At 39.3% G+C, this 23992-nt stretch overlaps 1 protein-coding gene across 1 annotated transcript in view; it reads left to right on the forward strand.

Annotated features, from left to right (window-relative positions):
* The window catches only part of RNF150 (ring finger protein 150), a 130829-nt gene that overhangs the window by 16537 nt on the left and 90300 nt on the right, over positions 1 to 23992 (forward strand). The window lies entirely within an intron of this gene.

The following is a 23992-nucleotide window of genomic DNA, read 5'->3' on the forward strand; positions in this document are numbered from 1 at the left end:
AGTTACAAAGTCTATCCACCTCAAGCCTATCAGGGGTTTCCAATCTGACCAAATTAAGATGGCATTTAATATAGGATAAATTTGTTCCAAAAAAGAGGGTAATGGTAGTTATAAGATCTTGGAATATGTGATTGGTTAGTGACTTTTTCATGTGTGGGTTTTTTGTTTTGTTTTGTTTTGTTTTTTCCTTAATTTTTGTGGAAATACTTTTCAGGTGAAAAGAACACAATGCAGGAAATACTGCATGGCAATTTCAGTGCTTTTGTTCCAGCATGCATATTGTGTTTTGAGTGATGCTGATCAGTTTTCAGAGCTTGTGGGATTTTCAAAACTGCTGTGTTAATCTCATTTGGCCTCTATACCATATTTCTGATCGCTCTCTTTTGGGGATCTGATGACAAAGTAATGAAAAATGTGATTTGTAATGCAAATGATTTATTTTTACTTTTAACTAYACTTTCATTTCTGAAATCTGTAATTGTTTAACCCCTTTGTAAGTCTTTAGCATGCCTTGTAACGGTGTAGCTCTTTGCTAATAGAGATGTGTGCTAATGAGAGAATCTGCCTCTCAGCTAACACAGGCTTCGCTGTATCCTAAAGACACACTGCCTTTTCATCTCTTTGATCCAAATTAAGCATAAGAGGCTAAATGCAGACAGAAATATCAAATGTTCAACTAGGCTTAACAGAAATGTTACAATTACATAGAAGTATCAAAAATCAAAGGAGAGATCCTGATAGGTGATTTAATGTAGAAATAACAAAGTAGCTGAAGTTTACCATCTAAGCTGGTAGTTCTGATCTTCTGACACTCAAATACTGAGTCATCCAAGGAATAAAAGCTAATGGAGAGAAAGCATAAGCCATCATATAAGAACCAAGGTAAATAGAATTACTCTCCTTTAATGTTGTGTCACGTACAAGAAGAGTTCGTCTCTGCTGAAATCTGAACATAGAAATGTATGAGCAGTAGGAATATTACCAATCGAGTGAAATTTYCAATATTTACCATTAATATTCCTCTTTGGGAGGCTGTATGTAAAAAATGCAAATAAATTTAACTTAAATAAAAATAGTATGGAAACATCCAAAACAGTATGCTACATCATTTGTGTTACATATTCAGAGAATAACTAGAAATTACCATTAAATTGGAGATGGACTTAAAACAAATCCTGCTTTTGAGTTGACTGTATAACTTAAGCACACCCCTTTCACATCTTCAGCTGTATCTGKCAAGTTTGATGCAATGCTGGGTTTCTGAACATCTCAGATCTGAAGTATTTTATATCAARTTCTTGTTTTAAGTCATTTTAAAAGTTACAAAATTCATAGTCAATCTAGCATTCTAATCTGAGTTTTCTGGCTCTGGTACATTTTCAGAGAATCAGATTTGAATAGGAAATATAGCACTTACCTTATCTGTTGCAGATGTATCCAGCATTAAAAAAAAAAACCTTATAATCGGCAGGTAATTTATCAGTGCWGATATTTGAGTATTAAAAATAAGGGATCTAATTAGCAATGTACTGTGATATCAGCATTACGTTAAGTGCAGTTGTTTTCATCATCCTCAAAGTTCACCTAAATCTCACAGAAATCTTGGAAACCATATAATGAACCATGTAACAACATCAGTCTGAGTTGCACAAAATGTAATGTGGGAAAAAATGTACATTTTTTTACAGCCTGCAAATATTTCACAGAATCACACAGAATGGTTGAGATTGGTAGGGACCAATCTAGTCCAATCCGCCTGCCAAGCAGGGTCACCAGTTACACAGGATTGTGTCCAGGCAAGTTTTGAATACCTCCAGAGATGGAGAWTTTACAAGTTCTCTGGGCAACCTGTTCCAGTGCTCTGTCACTCTCACAGGAAGGAAATTTTTTCTCATATTCATGTGGAGCTTTCTGTGTTTCAGTTTGTGCCTGCTGCCTCTTGTCGTATCACTTGGCATAACWGAAAAGAGTCCAGCTCCATCCATTTTGCACCCTCCCTTAAGGTATTTGTAGACATTGATAAGATCAATGTCTCAGTCTTCTCCAGGCTAAACAGGCCCAGCTCTCGCAGCCGTTCCTCATATGGGAGATGCTTCAGTCSCCTAATCATCTTTGTAGCCCTACACTGGACTCTGTCCAGTAGCTCCGGGTCTCYCTTGTACTGGGGAGCCCAGAATTGGACACATATTGAGAGGTAATTCTGACAAATACTTTGTTTTAGAAAGAGAGGTGCTTGCAACGTACTCTGAAAAGATCATTTCATAAGAGAYGTATAATGAATTTGCTTGAGAAGCAGGTGCTAAGAGGAATTTATTTCTGACTGAGTAGTCAGGAGCAAAGTCTGTATTCATGTTCCTATAAAGAGAACAGGACAGAAGACAGACTCTGCCTGCTTAAGACAGTTTTGGGTCCACTTAGGCACGTGACTTGTACTTAGGTATCTCAATATCTTTTTCTTTCTTTCTTTCTTCAGATTATTTCTAGGAGTAAATAGAATTCTTTGCCTCTACATATAGTGTGTTTCTCTGTGTGTTCTTACACACACACACACACACACACACACACACACACACACGTACATAGATATCTGAAACAGTTCTTACGTACACACGCGCTCACGCACACACGTTCGTAGATACCCGAAACAGATGTTTTGCCAACATTAGCTTATTGAGTACCTATCTATGTAGACATAAACAGCCCTTTTCCATGTCCATGTGAGATGGTGATAGTATTCTTTGTAGTTACTTTGTGGTTCATTATAACTGCTATTGTGCAGAACATGAATACAAATAAAGTAATAGAGCTCTCTGAATTTATGACGCTTTTCAGGCATCCCTCTTCCTTTAACCTTTTCTGATTTTTTTTAAGTGAGTGAAGGGAGAGGGAGAAAGAAAAATCATGTCTCAGAGTGCTGTAGTTCTTAACCTTTCAGGTCTTCAAATTTAAATAAAATGTGTTATACAGTCAACTCAGGATGCTGTTTGGACCTGCAGCTTGCATGTACATAGATGAAACAGAGCAGAGATAAGAATTTGCCTTTTATTTATTAGCATTTTAGAGTGCTAGAGGCACTTAATTCCATGTGGAGATGAGTTCCTCATAGTCTTCAGATACAAAAATTAAATAAATGAAATAAATGTTGTTCCTATATTGTTCCAACTGCTTGATTATAAATGAATCAAAGTAGTCTCTGTTGTTCTCCATCTGGATATGTGTAGTCTGCAATAACACTCAGATAGGAAATTAAAAATTCTGTTAAAGTGTTCAGCTTTTCAGATAAAAAAACAGGCTTGATTGTAGAAAAACTATAGAGATTAGTTTTATAATCTTAGGTCCTCATGCTAACAATACTCATGCAGGCAAGTACTTYATGCATATAACGAACTTGCTGAATCTATTTATAACTTTAGTTATCAAATGTATGTTTTTACCCAGATGGCGCTCCTTAAATTTCACTGGGCTGTGCATATGAGCAGCAGTTCACACTGCAGATCACAGAGTAGGAAAAGTATCCAGACAGAAAACAAATACTTAATTAAAATAATGTTCATAATTAGTTAATACAATACTTAAAACCCTTTCACTGGTGTCTCTCCGCAAAAAGGATCTGTAATTGATGGAACTTGAAACAGAAAATTACATTTAAAAATTTTGGAGTAGTTTTCTTTACAAAGATAAATAATGTCAAGTTTTAATAATGGAGAAAATGGCACAAAGCATGGAGTAGCCAAATCTTGCAGGGCATCAGCAGCAGAATCCAACTTTCCAGACTCCCATCCTTTCAATAGTAGTAGATCGTTCTCTTCTCCATAGCTCCTTGCTTCTTGTGTATGCCTTAAATCTCACCAAGACTGGTGTGTATTTATTCTTGTAGGCACAATTCTCTGAAATTTTCCTCGGTAATTAGCTGAAGTCCATTTGTATTCATGTTACMGATTGTATTTGTGTAAGTACAATTTATTCCGTAAGCTATTCTTTTAGTTTTGTTTTTAAAAGTTTATTGTTTTTAATGTACGTTCTTTAATTCTACTAAGGACTATGTTCAGTGTACCAACTCATAGTTTATTACATCTCAAAAAGCAGTAGCTGCAAAGGGGGAACATAATCCAGTAAGGAGTGCTTACATCAAACTACTGTTGGAGCAAATGCATATCCCTATGCCTCTCCCCTTCTGCTGAAATAATAGATTTCTTGTTAAATATCAGATTTGAATAATGCACCTTTTTTCAAATGCCTCCAGCTACTGAATGCTATTATCTCCRATATCCTCAGGATATTTGCCTAGGCTCTCTGGAGCACAAGAATACACCTAAGATGGCTATTTTTAAGATCACATGAGTAGATACTATGACTGCATGCATATAAGGATATATGCAGCTGTGTTGAAAGGTTTACAGGTGGAAGCCCACTTTGAGTCCAAGCTAAAAGTCTTTTTTGTTTTTCCTGTGCATTAAATGTCAGGATGCTTCCCATGTGCAGTTCGTTAGTTTTGGAAACATTCAGAAATACAAATGTGATGATTTATTTGAGCATAGTGACTACACAGTATTTTCTATGATTTTTGCAGAGTAAGTTACAAAGTTAGAATTAAAATGAAGGAACTGTAGGGGTAGTAACATTCCACGTCTGCTTCTTGGTCAGAAAAAGGGTTTTGCACGTGGATTTTAAGTTGTTAAGATGAATGTTTCTGTAGCATGAGTGAAACCTATCTCAGGTTTTATTGCCACCCCTTGTGCACCATGTATAACTTGTCTCTGTTAGCAGCCAGATGCTTTGAGGTGTTGCCTGTCAGTTTTAAGCTAATGGAAACTACTAGTTCTAATTTAAGAGACATGAACAGTTCCAGGGAAGCAATGGAGAAGAGAATCTTGTCTCTTTAGTCATAGCAATCACAGTCGTGGCTCTGTCTTTACTGTAATGTCCGTACATTTGGCATTAAAACTTTATTTTTAGAAAACGCATTTTTATGACTGTTCTGAGAGGACAAAGTTCAAATGGAAAATGTCTTTTGAAAAACTGTTGCAAGATCAATTTAATGGTCCTTTTAATTTTTTCCAGACTTCTTTTTAAGACTGTTAGAAGTTTTACRAAAGTCTGCTTAAGCCTTTCTCGCTCTTTTGTCCATGGCACTGTGTCTAMTTTCCTATGTTTACAACCATCCTAGGTAGCTAGTGTTTTGCAGATTGTCTGTGGGCAGCCTGAAACAATATGTGTTAATTACCCAATATAATTTCTTCGGAAGTATAGATGTCTTAGCAGTCTTTCCCTTTCTTTCTTTGCTCACTTCCTTCCTTGTCTTTCTCCAGGCTTCTTGTTTCCCACCTCTATATTGCAGTCCTCAGTCCTTTTAACTGTTCCAAAATGAGCTGGGCTTCGAAAAATAAAGCCTTGTTGTTTGTATTGGAGCTGATTTTCCCTGCAGTCTGTCGGTGCTRTACTGGCCCAACTGAACAGTTGGTAAGCAGTGATACTGGGGCAGGAGCAAGCAGCCAGTAGTGAGGAGGGACAGGAACTTTGTAAAATGGCTTCGTTCCCAAAGAAGATGCATGGTGAACTGCRTATGGATTAACCTTGAGCTGAGCATCAAGTGCAGCTGTGATTATTACACTGTCTATAAAACAAAACAGTACTGTGCTGGCAAAACTCGAAAGCCCCTTAGCAGTTTCCTAAGCTGAGGTCAGTCGTAAAAGGATTCCCCTGTTTCTGGATTCAACTTCCAGCTTAGAGGAAGGCCCTGTAGATAAATCTGCTRTATGTTCAAATGTCATTTAAAGTGGTTTAGGCTACAGAAAAACAGCTGATCACCCTGCTAGACAGAGGAAAAAGGTGCTGGAGTTCGGGTAAATAACTACACGTCATATGTGGGTGTGGGACAGTTTAATGCATGTGCCCTGGCTTCCCAGCCTCTGACTGCTGACATAGTCCTTTCCTGCCATACATCCTCAGGCTGTGCATGTTGTTTTCTCTGTCAGTGCTTCTATCACACCAGCTGCAGCTTCCCTCTCCCCAGATCTTGGCATGCCCTGCAGTTTAGCTGGCTGGGTGATACTCACTGTTTCCAGAAGAGCCGTCTCTTCCTCTAGAACATCTATCATATCTTTGATGACCTCATTATTGCTTCAGCAATTCATCCTTACTTTCAGTCTCTTTCCTCTCTGTTCTGACTCTGGTTTCAAGTCACATCACATACCGCACTGTTACTGGGCATTTATATGCCTTTTCTTAGCTGTGTGCATGCCTAATCACGTTTAATCAGTGCTTTTCTTAAGGGTGGTCTCTAATTTTATACAAATTCAATAGCTTGTTGAAACAGCCATAATACTTTGGCATATAGTGGAACTAAATGTATAGCATCTTCCTTTCTATCCAAAGCATTTAAAAAGGAGAAGGACAGAGAAAAGGAGAGAGAAACACACATACTTGGGTAGCTTAAGTCAGGGAAGAGCAGTTATTTATGCTGAAAATTTTGTGTATGCATCCCAGATAAATCTGACTGTGGCTTCTTAGGAGGGTTGTAGTAATTCCTCATAGCGTGTACAAATGCAGCAGTCATGCTCATGCATCATATGACCTGGCTATATGGCTGGTCATGTCCTACACGTTTCCAGTCAGACGTAGGGGAGCTACAAGTGAGCTGTGCAGTAAGTGCAGTTCTTCTGAGGTAAGCTTTTCCTGATCAACGCAAATCAAGTGTTGCAACTCCTTCTGTGTGCATCTTCCTTCTGTCTTGTATGGCTTCAGTGAAAAATCAGAAATATGGTTTTCTCCAGCATTTCTTTCAAATACACATAAATGTCTTCATTTTAGTTCAGGGAACCATTATGTTTTTCCACTCCAACATCCTGTATTCATCAGACCCTATAGATCACCAGTTGCTCTTCAGACCTGCCAGAAGTTCACTTAGGTATTTGAGACTGAACGTTCTAAATCACATCAGGACCCTGAAATGCTGCCTGCAACTTGGACTTCAGGTCAGCCCTAATTTGGAGTTGATGGATCTCTGTTTTGCATGTGCCTGAATAGTTGAGGCTATAGTTTAGTCTAACATTAAAATCTTGGTAGACCTTGTTTTATGGAAATATAGCTAGTCAGTCTGATAGATGCATACCCAACTGCACATCTCCTGCTAATGGCAATGAGTTATCTGATTAAATTTCTCTCTATACTACCCTGTCTTGGCAGTGGACAACTTCTCTCTATCTTTCTTAACATCTCTATTTGTGAGTTGTCTTATAATCTGACAGAACTGATGTTAAATGCTTGCAAAAAAAAAAAAAAAAACTTGAATAAGATTTGGTGAATAAGAGAATCTTYACTTAAGATTCTGAGCATTTTTTTAAATGTATGTTAAATGACTAAAATCCTTGTATAGACTGTATCTTTAGTCCTGTGCTCACTTCTTATTACATATGGACTATGAATTCATTATTATGATTTTCTCTGTAATTTTGTTAGCAAGCCTGGGAGAGGTGAAATCGCAGTGATTGAAAACAGGAGCTAAATAGTGAGGATATTGACTGCTTTGCCAGCAAATTAAAGGTTTTCTTTTATTTTAGAAAGGAGGTATTTAAACTAAAAATGCTGCTTAATATTCTTCCATGTCTCACTTGAATTGGTAACACGCAGATCAGAAGATCTGTACAGCATCAGTGAACTTGGCTTTGGAACTACATAAACATGGGTTATTATTTTTTGGCTTTTGATCTCTCATAGAGTCCAGGATACATTTTATATTTAATATATGTGCTTATACTGCATTTTACRTGGAATCCTTGTGTGTTAGGGGTATTTTTTCCTTTGCTAAAAGGTCTCTGGTAGACAACAGAGAATAACAGCTGCCTTCATTGAATATTGCTTTTAATACATAAAATGTTACAGAATAGATACAGATTAGGAGAAAAGCATCTTGCCTCTTAGGTCAGTGAGGATGGGTAAAGGGTTAAAAAGCTGGCACTAGGCTCTAATATCAATATAGGCTTTTCATCACCAGCTGGAAAGCAGTTATAGTAAAAATATCTATTGTCGTAAAATCTTAYTATCAAGCACATACTCCAGCTGCTATAATTATATCCTAATGCAAGAAGAATGCATTTTTTTGTTTTTTGGATCTAGAAGAAAAAGAATTTGTTACCACATTAAAAGCCAAGAGGCGAGTATTATTAAATAGTATTGTTTGATCTTATTCCTCTTCTGCTTCCAATATTAGTTTTCTAAATGCCATGTGTACCAAAGACATTATGTACAGTGCTAGCAGTGCTGATAGCTGTTTGCAGGAGAGCAGTTTCTCACTTAGCACAGTTACTTATTTTGTTTGTTTAAACTCAAAGTAATCAGTAATACAGGTAGACACCAATTCATATAGATTCCRATACATACCTCACCTCAGCAAGGTTACCTACAGCACGGTGAGATTTGAATGTTGAAATGGTCCCATCTGAAGTCAGAGAGACAACTTGTTTCTGAGGCTGGGCATATGGTTAAGTGCGCTGATGTATAAAGACCTATGASAAGGAGCTTTTTGAAAGAGGCTAATAACAAGTTTCCAGCTTTCCTTATTGTGTAGCACATTGTCTCAAAATTACATGTACTATGCCATCATTTCACACATTTTCATTGACTCATCAGAGGCTTGGTGCCAACATTGTGCTTCATCTGTTACTGCCAGGAGAACGATCTTGTGAAAAGGCAGGCGTGCGTGTTACAGAGCTATTCAGAATTCCAAATAGGACAAGTGCTGAGAAGAAGGAAATAGAAATAGAAATGACAAAAAGCTACAGATGTTTGGAGAGCCAGAAGACTAATGCAGGAGCTGCCAAAGAATAGAAAACAGCAAAAATAAGTCGAAAAGAAATACGTAAGAATGTGATGCAGCAGAAATCCTTATAAAGGAAAATAAAGGTCTGAAATATATTTCACAATAGGAATTATGATTGAACCATAGTGCAGTATGGCACATCCTAACATCTCTTCTGTGCCACCATAATATGGTGATTTGATTTGATCAGACATGAAACTATGTAAGTTGATTTCATTTCCTCTGTATATTCCTTTTCCCCATTGAATGCTTGTGAGCTAGTAAAAAACATGTTTACAGTCTTACATAGGATTATCTTATTTTGATTTGATAGCACTCAATAGAAAAAAAACCAGCTGATAGAATATTTGAAATGTAATTTTCTACAAGAAATTTTAAATGTCTGTTTTTATCAATATGCTGAAAAACAAATCTGCTCTTCTCTAGATATACAGAATTAAGGTGTTCAGCACATGCTGATGTAACAGTAATATAACGAATACATAAAGATGTACTGCAGTTCAGCTTCATCCTACAAACCAACTTAAGGTATGCTCATCTAGAAAATAAAGTTGTGCTTATAGCCACTGAGGCCCAGCAGGTTTATTGTACACAGTAGATGATAGCAATCTACAGCAGCAGCTAGACTGCATACCCCAGGCCTCCGCTGCTCTATTTAGTAACGCACACCAGCACCCATTCCATGTATCTTCAGCGTTACTGTTATTTGTGCTAGCTAAAGCGTGACAAGTAAGCAGTTTCATTTTGCTATACTGATGTAGTTTCAGGCAAACTTTGTGGCTTGTCCAGCTGGGGAGAGCCCAGCTGGGGAGAGGCAAAGAGGGCCGTTCCAGCAGCCAAGCAGYGCCAGAGAGCACAAGTACTGCGTAGCCAGCCTGCTTTTCCCTCATCTTTGTGCTGTTGCTTCACACTGTGACCAGGTTCCTCAGGTAGTCACGTAAGCCTGAGCAAGGCACAGCACAAGTAATGCATCTGTCTTCATTGTGAGTCTTGTCTTTAGTATTTTTTCTTCTGCCTTGTCTGCTGATTGCAGGGACCTATCTAGTGTCTGCCAAAGCCTTTATTTAGGTTCATAGTGCTGATAGATCCCCATATCCAGAAACTTCAAGAAGACATGTATTGTCCTCAGTGGGTAAGATGCTGCAAGCTGCATTTCTGTAACACCAGTGCAGAATCTTAAACAGCAGCCTATTCAGAGTATTTCCTGTCTTTCCAACTCAAAATATCAGTGTAGGCCAATCACAGACTCCTCATTTTTTTGTAATTCTTGTAAATATAACATTGTACATTTGTTAATAAGAAGAAAATGAGTTTGCAATTCTCTGTGAAATATGAAAAGAAGATAATCACACAATGCTTCAGTAATGAAGGGCTACGAGATATGTTCTAATGCTACAGCTGTCAGTCTCTCTGTACATGCAAATATCATACTGTCAGAATTTTAATATGGTGAAATAGGTTTTCATTTTAGATGAACAAGAATTCCAATTATAATTTCTTTCAGTTCCAGTTACTGTACTTTGGGTGAGTGTGTTTTAACGACAATTCAGCGTGTGGCGTAAGWAAGTCCTTTGTGTGTTACTTTGAACTGCAGTACTAATTACAACATCATACTATCAGTACAATAGGGTAGACAAGGCACTTCCATTAATGCYCCTGTATTGTTTTTTTGTAACTTTTTTAACGCATCTTTTAAGCTTCCATTTATCACTCTTATTCTTAGTCCAGAAGTTGATTTGTCACGGATAATCAGTGGAAGTCCTACCTGACCAATTTAGAGCTCTCTTGGCTTTTAAAAATAGAGGTTTTCATTACCTAACCAAAAATAGCAATGTTCCCTATTTTAACTTTCCTGATATATGAGAAAATAGAATACTTACTAGCATGAATGAATTTTGAAATAGGTAACCGTAAGCATAAAATCTGACACTTTATTATATTTCTGAAGGCAATAGTTTTATTGAAAAAAATGACATAGTTGGTAGCAGAGTTAGGAAACTTTCCTAAGTTGTATATGGATCCTGACAAACCTGTTTTGCAGGAGAATGTTCGTACATTGAAATTAATAAAACTCTGCCCTGACGTTATGGATTTTTTTGCATATTGAGGTTAAAATCACCATTTAAGTATTTTCAAAAATTCAATTTTGAATTTTAATTTTCAATTAAAAATAAAACATTTAGATTTTAATTCCCTTTTGTGATAATTTGGGATTGCCATTAAAGTTGATTCTAAATTTCTGTTTGCAACCTGATTTTATTTCCTACACTGCTTGTTAAAAATTGCATTGCTTTTTAGCAAGATGGACTAATTTTTCTATTCAAATTTGTGCAAATTTAAAATCTAAGTATGTACTGTAGTTTACTCATAGTCATAAATTTTACAAACTACAGATCGGTCCTGGAAACACACAAATGCCTTAAGTGAAAAGACTGTTGTCTGAAACAGTAAASACAGGAAGAAAAATTATTCCTTTTTATTTTCAAATGAAGCCTCTATCCTGAAAAGTAACTTTGGTGTGATACCTTTAGTACCAAAGACATATTCCATGTATACAGTCAAATTAATTCATGCTTATGGTAGTTTTCAGTAAGAYTTTGAAGAGTCAGCTTAGCTGTTGGTAATTGGCTGTCAGTAACACGTTTGATTGCTACTGCCTCTGTGCTTCAGCTCGTCTCTATCGTTGTGGTGGCAAACAGTTGTCCTTTAGGGCCCCATATGGCGACTAGAGAGTACTGAAGGTATAAGAGTGCTTCATCCTTAGAACAAAGCTGGACTCATATATTTCACATTTAGTAAAATAAACAAATGTAATTTTACTTGTAAATTAAGAACATTTAATGTATGAGTTATTGAAAAGCACTAGTCAAAATTTCATGTGTCGCATTTCTCTAAAATTCCTTCCAGAATTAAGAGGTCTCTTACTGCAGTTTGAATTATTAGYGTTAGAATTATTATATATTTCTATTTGAACAGCAACAGAAAGCAATCTGTTTAAGAAGGGTCTGTATAGAATCATAGAATCACAGAATAGGTAAGGTTGGAAGGGACCTCTGGAGATCATCTAGTCCAACCTCCCTGCTCAGCAGGGTCACCTAGAGCCTGTTAGACAGSGTTGCATCCAGGAGGGCCTTGAAGATCTCCAGAGAAGGAGACTCCACAACCTCTCTGGGCAACCTGGTCCAGTGCTCCGTCACTCTCACAGGGAAGAAATTCCCCCTCACGGTCAGACAGAACTTCCTGTGCTTCAATTTCTGCCCGTTGCCTCTTGTCCTGTCCCATGGGACAACTGAAAAGAGTTTGGCCCCATCCTCTTGACACCCTCCCTTCAGGTACTTGTACACATTGACAAGATCCCCCCTCAGTCTTCTCTTCCCCAGGCTGAACAGGCCCAGCTCTCGCAGCCGTTCCTCCTGGGGCAGGTGCTCCAGCCCTCTGATCATCTTTGTAGCCCTCCGCTGGACTCTCTCCAGGAGCTCCATGTCTCTCTTGTACTGGGGAGCCCAGAACTGGATGCAATACTTGAGATGAGGCCTCCCCAGGGCTGAGTAGAGGGTCAGGATCACCTCCCTCGACCTGCTGGCAACAGTCTTCCTAATGCACCCCAGGAGACCATTTTCCTTCCTGGCCACAAGGGCACATTGCTGGCTCATGGTCAACCTGTCATCCACCAGCACTCCCAGGTCCTTCTCTGTGGAGCTGCTCTCCAGAAGGNCATGGGACAACTGAAAACAGTTCAGCCTCATCCCCTTGACACCACCCTCCCTTCAGGTACTTGTACACATTGACAAGATCCCCCCTCAGTCTTCTCTTCCCCAGGCTGAAGGGGCCCAGCTCTCGCAGCTGTTCCTCATGGGGCAGGTGCTCCAGCCCTCTGATCATCTTTGTAGCCCTCCGCTGGACTCTCTCCAGGAGCTCCACATCTCTCTTGTACTGGGGAGCCCAGAACTGGATGCAATACTTGAGATGAGGCCTCCCCAGAGCTGAGTAGAGGGGCAGGATCACCTCCCTCGACCTGCTGGCAACAGTCTTCCTAATGCACCCCAGGAGACCATTGGCCTTCCTGGCCACAAGGGCACATTGCTGGCTCATGGTCAACCTGTCATCCACCAGCACTCCCAGGTCCTTCTCTGTGGAGCTGCTCTCCAGMAGGTCAGCCCCCAGTTTGTACTGGTGCATGGACTAGCAGGACTTGCACTTGCCCTTGTTGAACCTCCTGAGGTTCCTCTCTGCCCAGCTCCCTAGCCTGYCCAGGTCTCYCTGAATGGCAGCACAGCCCYCAGGTRTCTCAGCCATTCCTGCCAGCTTGGTATCATCCGTAAACTTGCTGAGGAGGCACTCTGTCCTCTCATCTAGGTCATTGAAGAAGAAGTTGAACAGGATGGGACCCAGTCCTGAGCCCTGGGGGACGCCACTAGCCACAGGCCTCCAACTGGACTCCACGCCACTGATGACGACCCTCTGAGCTCTGCCTTTCAGCCAGTTCTCAATCCACCTCACTGTCCATTCGTTTAACCCACACTTCCTGAGCTTCTCTAGGAAGATGTTTTGGGAGACATCGAAAGGCTGTCGAAAGCCTTGCTGAAGTCAAGGTACACAACGTCCACGGCTCTCCCCTCATCCACCCAGCCAGTCAGTCAATCACAGAAGGCTCTCAGGTTGGTTAAGCAGGATTTCCCCTYGTTGAATCCATGCTGGCTACTCCTGATCACCTTCTTTTCCTCCATATGCTTGGAGGTGACATCCAGGATGAGCTGTTCCATCACCTTACCAGGGATGGAGGTGAGGCTGACTGGCCTATAGCTGCCTGGGTCCTCCTTCTTGCCCTTTTTGAAGACTGGAGTGACACTRGCTTTCTTCCAGTCCTCAGGCACCTCTCCAGTTCTGCAGGACCTTTCAAAGATGATGGAGAGCGGCCTGGCAACAACATCCGCCAGCTCCCTCAGTACCCGTGGGTGCATCTCATATCTTGGTATACCTACTAAGGACTTGCCTTTTATAAATTTGTTCATAGGTTTGTGAAGGCCTACAGTTTGCAGAGTTTAAAAAAATTGTCAATATTGTTTATTGCATAAATGTCTATTTCATGGTCCACTAACATTTTAAAGTATGTGAAATATAGTACCTATAAAATAATATAGCACACAATTATCTTATATAATCTCTTATATACTTTAATCTATCAGATATTTCATCAAATTCAGACCTTAAAAAATAATCTGTATCTGTGCTCTGTGATAAAAATAACAGCAGGATATATTTTGGTCAGGAACTAAAATGAAATTCAGCAATCTGTCAACACTGTTGATCTATTTCTGAATGCCATTTAATCTGGTAATGAAAGACACAGTATCTTCTTTTTTGTCCCTTGCTTAACTGGAACAAATTTTTTCAGGTGCTGAGCACCTGTGACTCCAAATCAAACTATAAGTGCCTTGTCTAATATAAATTGAGAATTCTGCAGCAATCAAAAATGCTCTTCAACAAGTMCCTTTTATTGCAGGGATGACCGTCTGCCCTTGTAAGCTCTGATGGTGCTATTTTAGGATAGTTTAACTAGTTAGCTTTGGAATGATCGGAACACAACAGCACCAAAAAAACTGACCTAAAGCATGAGTACTTAACTGTAGCACTGACATGGTGGTAGATTATTCAAAATCACATTACATTTGTTTCAGAGGAAAAACAAATCTTTAGAGAAAATAATGTGAATGAACAGCAGAAGTGGCATTTAAAGCACAGTCASAGACTTTAATTCCAGATTAAGCTTTGCTGTCTGAATGCCAGTGCACTCACTTTCTTAATGTAAAAAGATCCTATTGCTTTACTTTAGTTGATTGCTGGAACTTAGTGAAAATGCTCACTGATAGAGTGAAATAGAAAATAAAGTTCTGCAGATTAGTGCAGTCAGAATTTGGAACATATGACGACTTGTGTTTCTGAGAAATTGCAAAACCAGCAAAGGGCTACTAAGATGATTAAGGGACTGGAGCATCTTTCCTATAAGGAAAGACTGCCAGAGCTGGGACTTTTCAGCCTGGAGAAGAAAAGACTTAGGGGGGAATCTTATCAATATGTACAGGTATCTAAAGGGAGGATGTAAAGAGGATGAGGCCAGACTCTTCTCAGTGGTCCCAGAGATAGGATGAGAAGCTGTGGGCACAAACTGAAACACAGGAAGTTTCACTTAAATATGAGGAAAGACTTCTTTCCTGTGAGGGTGACAGAGCACTGGAGCAGGTTGCTCAGAGAGGTTCTCATCTTCTCTGAGATGTTCAAAAGCCATCTAGACAAAATCCTGGGCAGCGTGGTCTAGGTGACCCTGCCTGAGCAGGGGTTTGRACTAAATGATCTCCAGAGGTCCCTTCCAACTTCAGCCATTCTCTGATTCTGCAAAATTATCCCCTTATGCCTTAAAGTGGGGTTTGAGGCATAGAGACCTTTTTTAATAGGTAATGACATCATTCTTCATATTGATAGAGAAATATGTTTGAAAGCAGGGTGCATTTTACATAAAATGAGTGTTTAACTTGTCCCATAGTAACTGAATGCCCGACTTGGCTATGTTGTGCTTACATCTAGTCTAAACTCACATCTAGTGAAAAATTATCATGAAAAATGCAGGCGGAGCTGAGGGCAGAAGCTTTTGTTGATTCACCCTCCTCCTTCCACTCCCCATCTGGGGCTTTCAAGTTGAGAAATGAACACACTTGGTTTATTTGAAGAAGAAATTAATATTAAATTGAGAGCTGACTAAATGCAGAATGTATCAAAGACAGCAAGTTGAGAAAGCTGATGTACCTACTAGGAATAACTGTACTATGAAMAACTAAAACACAGTGAGTTATCTCAGCGCAGATAGCTTCGGAAGTCTTACAGAAGARATAAAGTAACCCACCCTGCATCATATACTTTGCTTTATGATATAAATGTTAATATTTCTTCTTGTTATTTGATAGAGTTTTGTATGTGCCATTTCTCATCAATTCCCTTTCAAGCAGGAACCCACTCCTGAATTTCTTGCAGAGAATGGGAGAGTCAGAGTGRACAAACTGTTCTTTTGCTTTTCAGTGCTGCAGTGCGTTTCAGGGATCGCTTAGAAAGGGGATGTGGAGAATCACTGTAAGATGCATGCAGCACCATAGGTGTCAGAATGGCACATTTCTGGGGCTGAACCTACTTATGCTAATAATAGATACTATTTGTTTCAGTGCTGAACTGAATCATGAGAAATACTCCCATTTTTTGAATTACTCTGTCCTATTCAACAGAAATCTAGTTATGGGACGTTCTGGTTAGTGTGTTTTTGCTGTGGCCAAGCTCAGGTTGAAGAGTTTGGCAGTGTTCTTTGTGTGTTTTTCAGCACTGGCTAAAAAAAAGATAAATGTGGTAAACTGTAGATTAAAGATCTAGATTATCGTATTAGTGTTAAAGAATTACTACATCATTCATACAGACTTTAGAAGTCTATGTGATGTCCCACACGCAAACTCCAGGGTCTCTCTTTAATGTAGGCTGCCCGAGACAAACTGTAATATATTAGTAGTGGCATTTGCATCTCTGTTAAGCCTTTACTTTTTAAGTGCATGTTCTTTGGCACAGGTGTAAGTCTTCATTTGCTTACATCAACTACATCGAGCCATTCTAAGTTTTTTCTGTTGCATATAGCTGCTCCAGATTATATTAGTCTGGTAAGAAGATTTACATCATTATGTTCTCTCTAATTTGATGTAAGAAGTTTCAAATAGTTAACAGCTATGTCCTTCAGTGGTTTAACTTGACTGTATGCATGGTCTTTTTTAAGAGTGATTTTGCAACTCTTTTTTTTTTTCCCCTCCTTTAGTGGAAACATTGACTGCTCAGGACCTTTGAAAAGTGAGTCATAAATCTACTCCAAAATAGCCATGATCCTGAGAAGCCCATTTCTTGGCATAAATCAGAACTTTTAACAAAGAAAAGGTGATTATCTCCCTGAATGCTCCAGTGAACAATTAGGGACATGGAGTTTTGACTACTTAGAGAGTCAGAATGATTTTGATCCTGAAATAAGCTACAACACACCCCTAAGCTGCCTTCTCCTTGAAAACATCACTTCAAGCTTAATAATACCAAACCTTGAGCAACAGAAGTTTTTAAAACGTAAAGCTTTTCTAGCTGGTCCTTAGCACTGTTAGGATTCAATGGCTCCTTTTTTCCCATCCCTGAGCATATTTTCCTCTGCACTACTTATTTATAATAATGAGCTCAGTGATAGTGGGCCTATTTAAGGAGGTTATTACAATGATGGAGTAATTTTCATTTGTGCTTACTCAGAGGTGAACAYCAATACCTATAAATACGGAAAATTCACTTTCTTCATTTATCATTGCAGAGATGATAAAAAAAAAAGGGGGGGGGGACACAAATGAGAGTGTGGATATACAGACAAAAGCTGTTTTTGTTTACTCAGAATCATGAGATTCTGCTCCACAGAACAYTGAAAACAACCAAGGGGTGCAGTTAAATGATGAGAATGAGGATGCAAAGTTGGAAAATGAACATGATTAGGTACATGTTATTGGAAAATTTTCTGTAATAACTGTGTTACTGACTCTGTGTCTTTGGATTGTCCCTTTTCTTTACCATTAACATTGACAAAATTGCTATTAGCAGTTGCAAGGAATGTGCAGACCCTATCCTTTCTATGAGAGTTGTTTTTTAAGATGTAACAAGGCTCATTAGCATGGAATGGTACCAGGAACACTTGCAACATCATAACGATCATAATGAATTGACCTGCATTCCCTTCAGAGTGGAGCGATCACCAAGAGCTTCCCAATACTTATTGATCTGGTTTTGGAGGGTTTCCAATGTGATAGCTTTGTCCCATTTTCAGAGTACTTTCTGTTGCATACTAAGGATGTGAGTAACATGTGCCTAAGTGATTGCAAGCCTCAGTGGGATAAAATTTAAACCTCCTAAGTCTGAAATCCCTAGAGTGTTATACTTTAGAATGGTAAAGAAGAGTCTGGAAAAGATGATTAAAGTGACAGGACACAGATGAGACCAGAACTTGTCCAAAAGATGTATCAGAATCTACTACTATTCAGCAATAGTTGTCTTGGATTCATAAGGAATTTGGTTTGATAACATCTTTTCAAACAGGATTAAGATGGAAAAATAGGCAGAGGATAGAGGTAAAGGATCTAGATGTTTGACTTCTTCTCTGAAAATCTCAAAAGGCATGCTACTGGTGGGTAATTTGTGGTCCTATCAAATGATGGCTCCTTGATACCCGTTCATTATGCACTTGTAATTTGGCTGTAAAGCTTGAGCAGTATGGCAGTGGCCTGTAATCAATAGCTCACAGAGCTCCAACGATCAGGAAAATGAGGACTACCCTTTGCATTCAGAGTAGCTCATGTTGTCCATTTTGAGATGTACTGATACAGATTTAAAACTGTAGGTCTTATGGTTTGGGGGGGGGTTTCTGTGTCTTTTGCATCAAGCTTATGTACAGTGACAAGATGATCAACTCCACGTGCACGTGATGGAAGTCTACCCACTCCCCAGTACAGTTGCCAGCACTGACCATCAGGAGGAAAAACACAGGGTTTCTCTCTCTCTCTCTCTCTCTCTCTCTCTCTCTTTTTAACATTTAAGGTAAAAAGAAGTTGCTCTATTGTTTGTATTGTTGGGAAATATGCTGTATACAGGTCAGTGACAGGGGCTAAGTGCTGCTTAGCTCATGACAAGAGTAATTCAGGAAGACACACAGGAAAAAAGAGATTTTAGGCTGTAGTTTTAAGAGCTGCACAGATCTGCCGTCCAAAAATCTGATTTGRACAATGCTTGCAAAGTAGGATTTCCCATACTGATCTTCTGCTATCATGTGATAGCTTGCAGACCTCTGTAGAGTTCTTGATATTTCCTAACAGGAGTATTTCCTAACATATCATAACATGGAACTGGGATAATACACTCAAATACTGGCTGTGGTTTGTCTCTATATCTGTCTGTACCATAGCTTCAGTGCAGTTGGGAAACATTTGAATGTCACTATCTTCTCAGCGGTTAGATAGTGTGCTTACTGGAATGTTTCTTTAATGACCTTTTAAAAACAATCTTTTTCAGACTCCCTTTTTCTGAAAAACAGATAAAATATTTTAACTGTCTAGTTTTTTAATTCTTTGAAGATGTATTCAGGAAAAGATGTTGTTGCATCTCCCTAATAAAACCATTCTTTTTGTTTGAATGTTGACTCTGAATTGATGAAACTAAGCAGTGATTATTTAATACTGCTAAATGAGCAAAGATTGATGAGTCAGGTATAAAGGCAGAGTATCATTCATATTCAGATCGAATTCCTCCAATTCAGTGTAAAAGATGACTAGATCGGCTTGTAGAAGAGCCATAGCTTAATTGTCCTGAAGGAGACAGGGAGTTGTGTGATGGAAGGAGGGAGGGACTTTAGCTGCTTTAGAAAATAAAATGCATCATTAATCTAAATATGACAGTAGCATAAGCTGTGAGAACTATCTTCCAAGCAGCATGCCATGAGCCTGCTTTGTTTGCTACTCTTTACCAGCTGCAGTCACATTTTTGCCTAACTACTGGTTCGTTTCCTGGAGCTGGAATGGACCAACTGCTGCGTGTGCCAGAACAAGTGTTGCAGGGAAAGACTACCTAAAAAAACATCCACTGAAAGAGTTATCTCCTCAGATGCAGCATAAGGGGAACGAAGGGGCAGAGAGTTACCAGCTGAATCTGAACACTGTGGAGGTTGTTGTATCCAACAGGAAGCACACACAAAATGTTCCTCCTTGCTCCTGAATGCCACRTAGGAGTACAGGAATGATCTGACATGGGAGCCAATGGTATTTCTACCCAGTGTGAGTCTTAGGCCAGTTTTGCTAGTACAGCTGGGCCAGATCAGTTAGAGAATCTGACCTTCATTAAACTTTGGCTCACACTTCCCAGCCTGGAAAAGAAGGAAGCAAAAAAGCAAAAGATTTATGAGAAGTAAAGACTCTTATAAGAAGTGAGGACTCATGCCCTCTGCCTGGAGTCTTAGATATCTGTGTTCGTGGTTGACATGGTGAAGCTAGCGGAAGAAGGGATTTGATGAGAAAAATCTGGCTGCTTAGTAACTGTATTTTTAAAAATTATAAAGTACTGCAGAGCAAATTTCCTTTTTATTCTGGTTAGGAATGATCTTCAGAATGATTATCTATTTTCTTTMTCTTCTTTAGAAGTTAGACACAAAGATAGTTACAAGGGAGAGAATGAATACCTGTAATTTTATGTATCTGTCACTATACTGTTTTGCATACATCAATTTCCCTGTTTTCATGAATAGATGTTTTTCCTTCAAACACTTCGTAAGGTTTTTTTTTTTTCTAATAACAAACAGGTCATGTGCAAGAGAGTGTGAAAGTTAACAGATGTGAGGCAAAGAAGAATTATATATAAGGAATGCATGAAGAAATAGATATACAGGAAGTGTTTAAAGGAACTGAAGATAAATATAGTGGAAGCAGAAGAGGCTGAGCTGCTACCAGGAGGGTACTTATATAATTGATGTACTTGTCTGTCTATGTGGCTGCTTTTTCTGTTGTTTAATGGATAGATCCACTAATGAGGTAGGTCTCAGTCCCCAAGTTTGGTCTCCTGTTCAATATGTAAGCTTTAGATATGCTTAGACAGCGCTATGAGAAATATGTCAGCAGTCTTTTCGAAATGAAATGCAGCTTCCTCTGTGTCTTACTGATTTCTGGGCCACTGTATTTGCCACTTCCCATTCAGGGAAGGAGGGCAGTGATAGCATCAACAAACAGAAAATTGAAATCATGTTGTGAACACAGTGATTCTCCACTSATTTTCAAGCAGAAGTCATTATGTTTATTTACATATGTTTTCCTGGTTATTTTTATAACAGGTATTTCATTGTGCCTACTTCATAAAGTAATTGTACTCACCATCTCATGCTAAAGTATAAACTTGGGCCCTAATCTCGTAGGCAAATTAATGTGCTGATGAAGTCCATGCAGGTCAGAAAAAAGAGGTTTGTAGCTGTGTGTGACTGCAAAAATCAGGCCTTTTTGCTGCTGTGCCAAGCCAAAGTACTGGTGCTTTCAAATACAATTAAAARGGGCCCTAGCCTGAATAATACATTACCTGTGACCAGTAAAATGAATCTGACTGAAAACTGATTTTACTATTCTATTTAAYTTGAAGATAATTGGATATCTTTGTCCTTGGTCTCTCTTTTAGATTTCTGCTATCTGGATTCCCATTGTGTCTTTGTGATTTGCTTGCGACTTTGTTCCCCCCACCACCACTCACCCAGCCACACTCACAGACACCCCCATGCAGGCACACACACACACTTCCACACACATGCCCACACACTCTTCGTATAAGAACGTTGGAAAATTTGCAAGTTCTGGGACTCGATCTTTTTTAGAGGGGAAGGGAGATGGGAGGATCTTTAGGATTTCTGCTTCCTCCTCTGCCTCTATTTCCATCTTTACATTTTTTATACAAGATTTGCACAAAGCAGTATTTCTGTGCTCATGGTTGCGGCTGTCTCAGCAGATGTTAGCACTGCAGCAACCTGCTGCTGAAGGGAACTGTCTTAGACCCCTATTAAATGAGCAGTGTGTCCTCACTGCAATCCCAGGCTCTAACACAAACATACACATTTTGATGGCATTTTTTTCTGTAGTTTGTAAGAGAACAATAATTATTAACTAGCAGAAACACCAGTATACTCCTGTTTCCTAGCATTCTATCCATGGATCCTTGTATATTTGTTGGCCAACTTGTTATGTTATTGAGTGATAATTAGGAGACTTCAGATCTAGAAATGTCACTTTTTATTAGGTAAGCTTAAAATAGTCAAAAGTGTCGTACAGTTGACATGCTTTAGAAAAAACAAGAAGGAAACTAGCTTAAGGATATAGACCAAAAGTTTCCCAAGATCCAGGTTGTGTATCCCTGACTTATGCATGTGTACAGTACATAACTAAAACTGAGATCCCAGTGACAAATCCCAGGGAAGCATCTGGTCACTGAACCAAAAGGACTTGCTTTTCTGCTCTGCTAAATTTTGCTTTGCCACCTATGTATCAAAGCTGGTATTTGAACTTTTACTTAAGATGTGATTCGTTAGTTTTGAAAAGGCACTGATCATCTTATAAAAATCAGGTGACAAGCCTTTACAAAGGCATATAACCCATAAGACATGGGTTATGTGCAGCCTCAGTTGTGAAGCATGTTTCTAAGGAGACTAAGTGTTTCCTTTCCAGGGCAAAAAATCCAATTTTTAGAGTGGGATTCAGTCACTTTAAACAAAATTTCAAGTGCCATTTTTTGCATTGTTATGTGTCTTGCTGCCCACTGCTGCTCTGGTCTCTCTTAGATCCTGCATCATACGTGCTGGGCCTATGCAAACTTCTCAGATATGCTAGGTAGTCTAAAATGGCACCAGCACCTGTCTTTAGGCAGTTGAGTTTGGTGACGAAAGTCGTGGCGGGACTATTGGAAGAAATCACAGGAGCATTGGGCAGTGGTGATAGCACAGCAACAGTATGTGATAAGGGATGGTGTATGAGTGAAGCAAGTCAAGAATGTAGGTGCTGAGGAAAAGGCAGATAATTAAAGAAACTTAGAAATCTAGTAGCCTGATTTTTAGAAATTGGCATGTGTTTCATGACAGGGAGAATGGAAATCACATTAACTGCTTTCCTTCTGCAGCTACAGAAAAATAGTTCAGGCTGGATTTGTCTTTCAGTAAGATCTTCTGTGTATAATGTTGTTGTTCCATGGGTAAGGTTTRTTGACAAAATTAATCTCCAGAGGGTTTGCAATGTGCAAACTCACAAATTTATCATTACTGTGCAAGACTAAAATGAATGAAATTGATGGTTCAAAAATGTTTTGAAGTAGATGGGTTTTGGCATAATGAGGTATTTTCAAGAAAGTGTGAATCCAAAAATAGAGGTAAAGAAAATACATGTGGCAGAGTCATGACTGGAGAGTCATTAACAATAATGTCACTAACTAGGCCACACGCACACCGAAAAAATCAAGTGGAAAGAAATCTAACATATGCATGCTGTAGGGGGAGGCAGTATCTGCAACAGCTACTGTGAGRAGTGAGTGATAGGTTTATGGATTTAAATAAAAAGTTCATGCATTTAAAAAATTGTCTGTAGATGAAATGACTTGGGAACCAGTCAGCTCGAGGGCCAGAAACTGAATGGTGAGCGATGGCCCAAGGGGAGTCCAAGGTGCAAGCGCAGCGCTGAGCCAGGGCAGTGCTGGGCAGCAGAGCAAGCAAGGTGCGTCTTGTTGCGCCACAAGCTGGCAAAAGACAAAGCAAAGAGAAGGTGGGTGAAAACTAAGAGAGGAGAACTCCAGAGAGTTTTGTGGGTGTGTAGCTGTGGGAGGGCTGCAAGGATGGGGACAGTGCTTGTGCGGTGCTCTGCTGTACCTCAGTGGTAGCTGCCAGGCCATGTGCTCTGAGCTCTGCCTCAGCAGYGGTAGTAGCCCACCTGGCTGCACAATTCCCTGACCCAGTGCTGTCCTAAGCACCTGTCTGTTTTGCTTATGCCTAGAGCTGGCTCCAAGTTACCAAGTGAATTGCTCAGTGTTACTCCTAATGAATGAGTTGGCAAGAGCAAAATTAGCTCAGATTTTAGCCAACAACATGTGGTCAATACATTTGAATTATTATTTTTATCTTTGTAAAGAAAGAAGACTGATGAAAATCCRTATCATTTAAGCGGTATTTTTTTTTAGTGACGTTCTCATTTACCTCTTTGGTATTTTTAGCTATCGCACTGATTATAAAATAACATTTAGAAGTTTTACAGCTTTTTGCACAAATATAARAGGATGCTTTCTTTAATCAAATGAGGCTGTTGCATTAGGAAGTGTCTCCTCCTGCTCCAGCATCTGGACGTAAAGAGGGAAGTGGTCACCATTCCGTTTTGTGAGCAGCCCCCTGGTGCCTGGCTGTTTGCATTCAGATGATGCAGGACATGCTCTGAAACCCAARGGTACATGCTTAGAATAGTGTCGAATCTAGTACAGGTATGTGTAACAAGTTGGTGTGTCTGCAAGGTAAGCAGGCGCAACATAGGCTGCAGAGGAGTTTGCTTAGGAACGGCAATATGAGCGCTCAAAGAG

This window comes from Rhea americana, unplaced genomic scaffold (assembly GCF_003343005.1).
Source record: "Rhea americana isolate MKP2758 unplaced genomic scaffold, rheAme1 scaffold_38, whole genome shotgun sequence".
NCBI lineage: Eukaryota > Metazoa > Chordata > Aves > Rheiformes > Rheidae > Rhea > Rhea americana.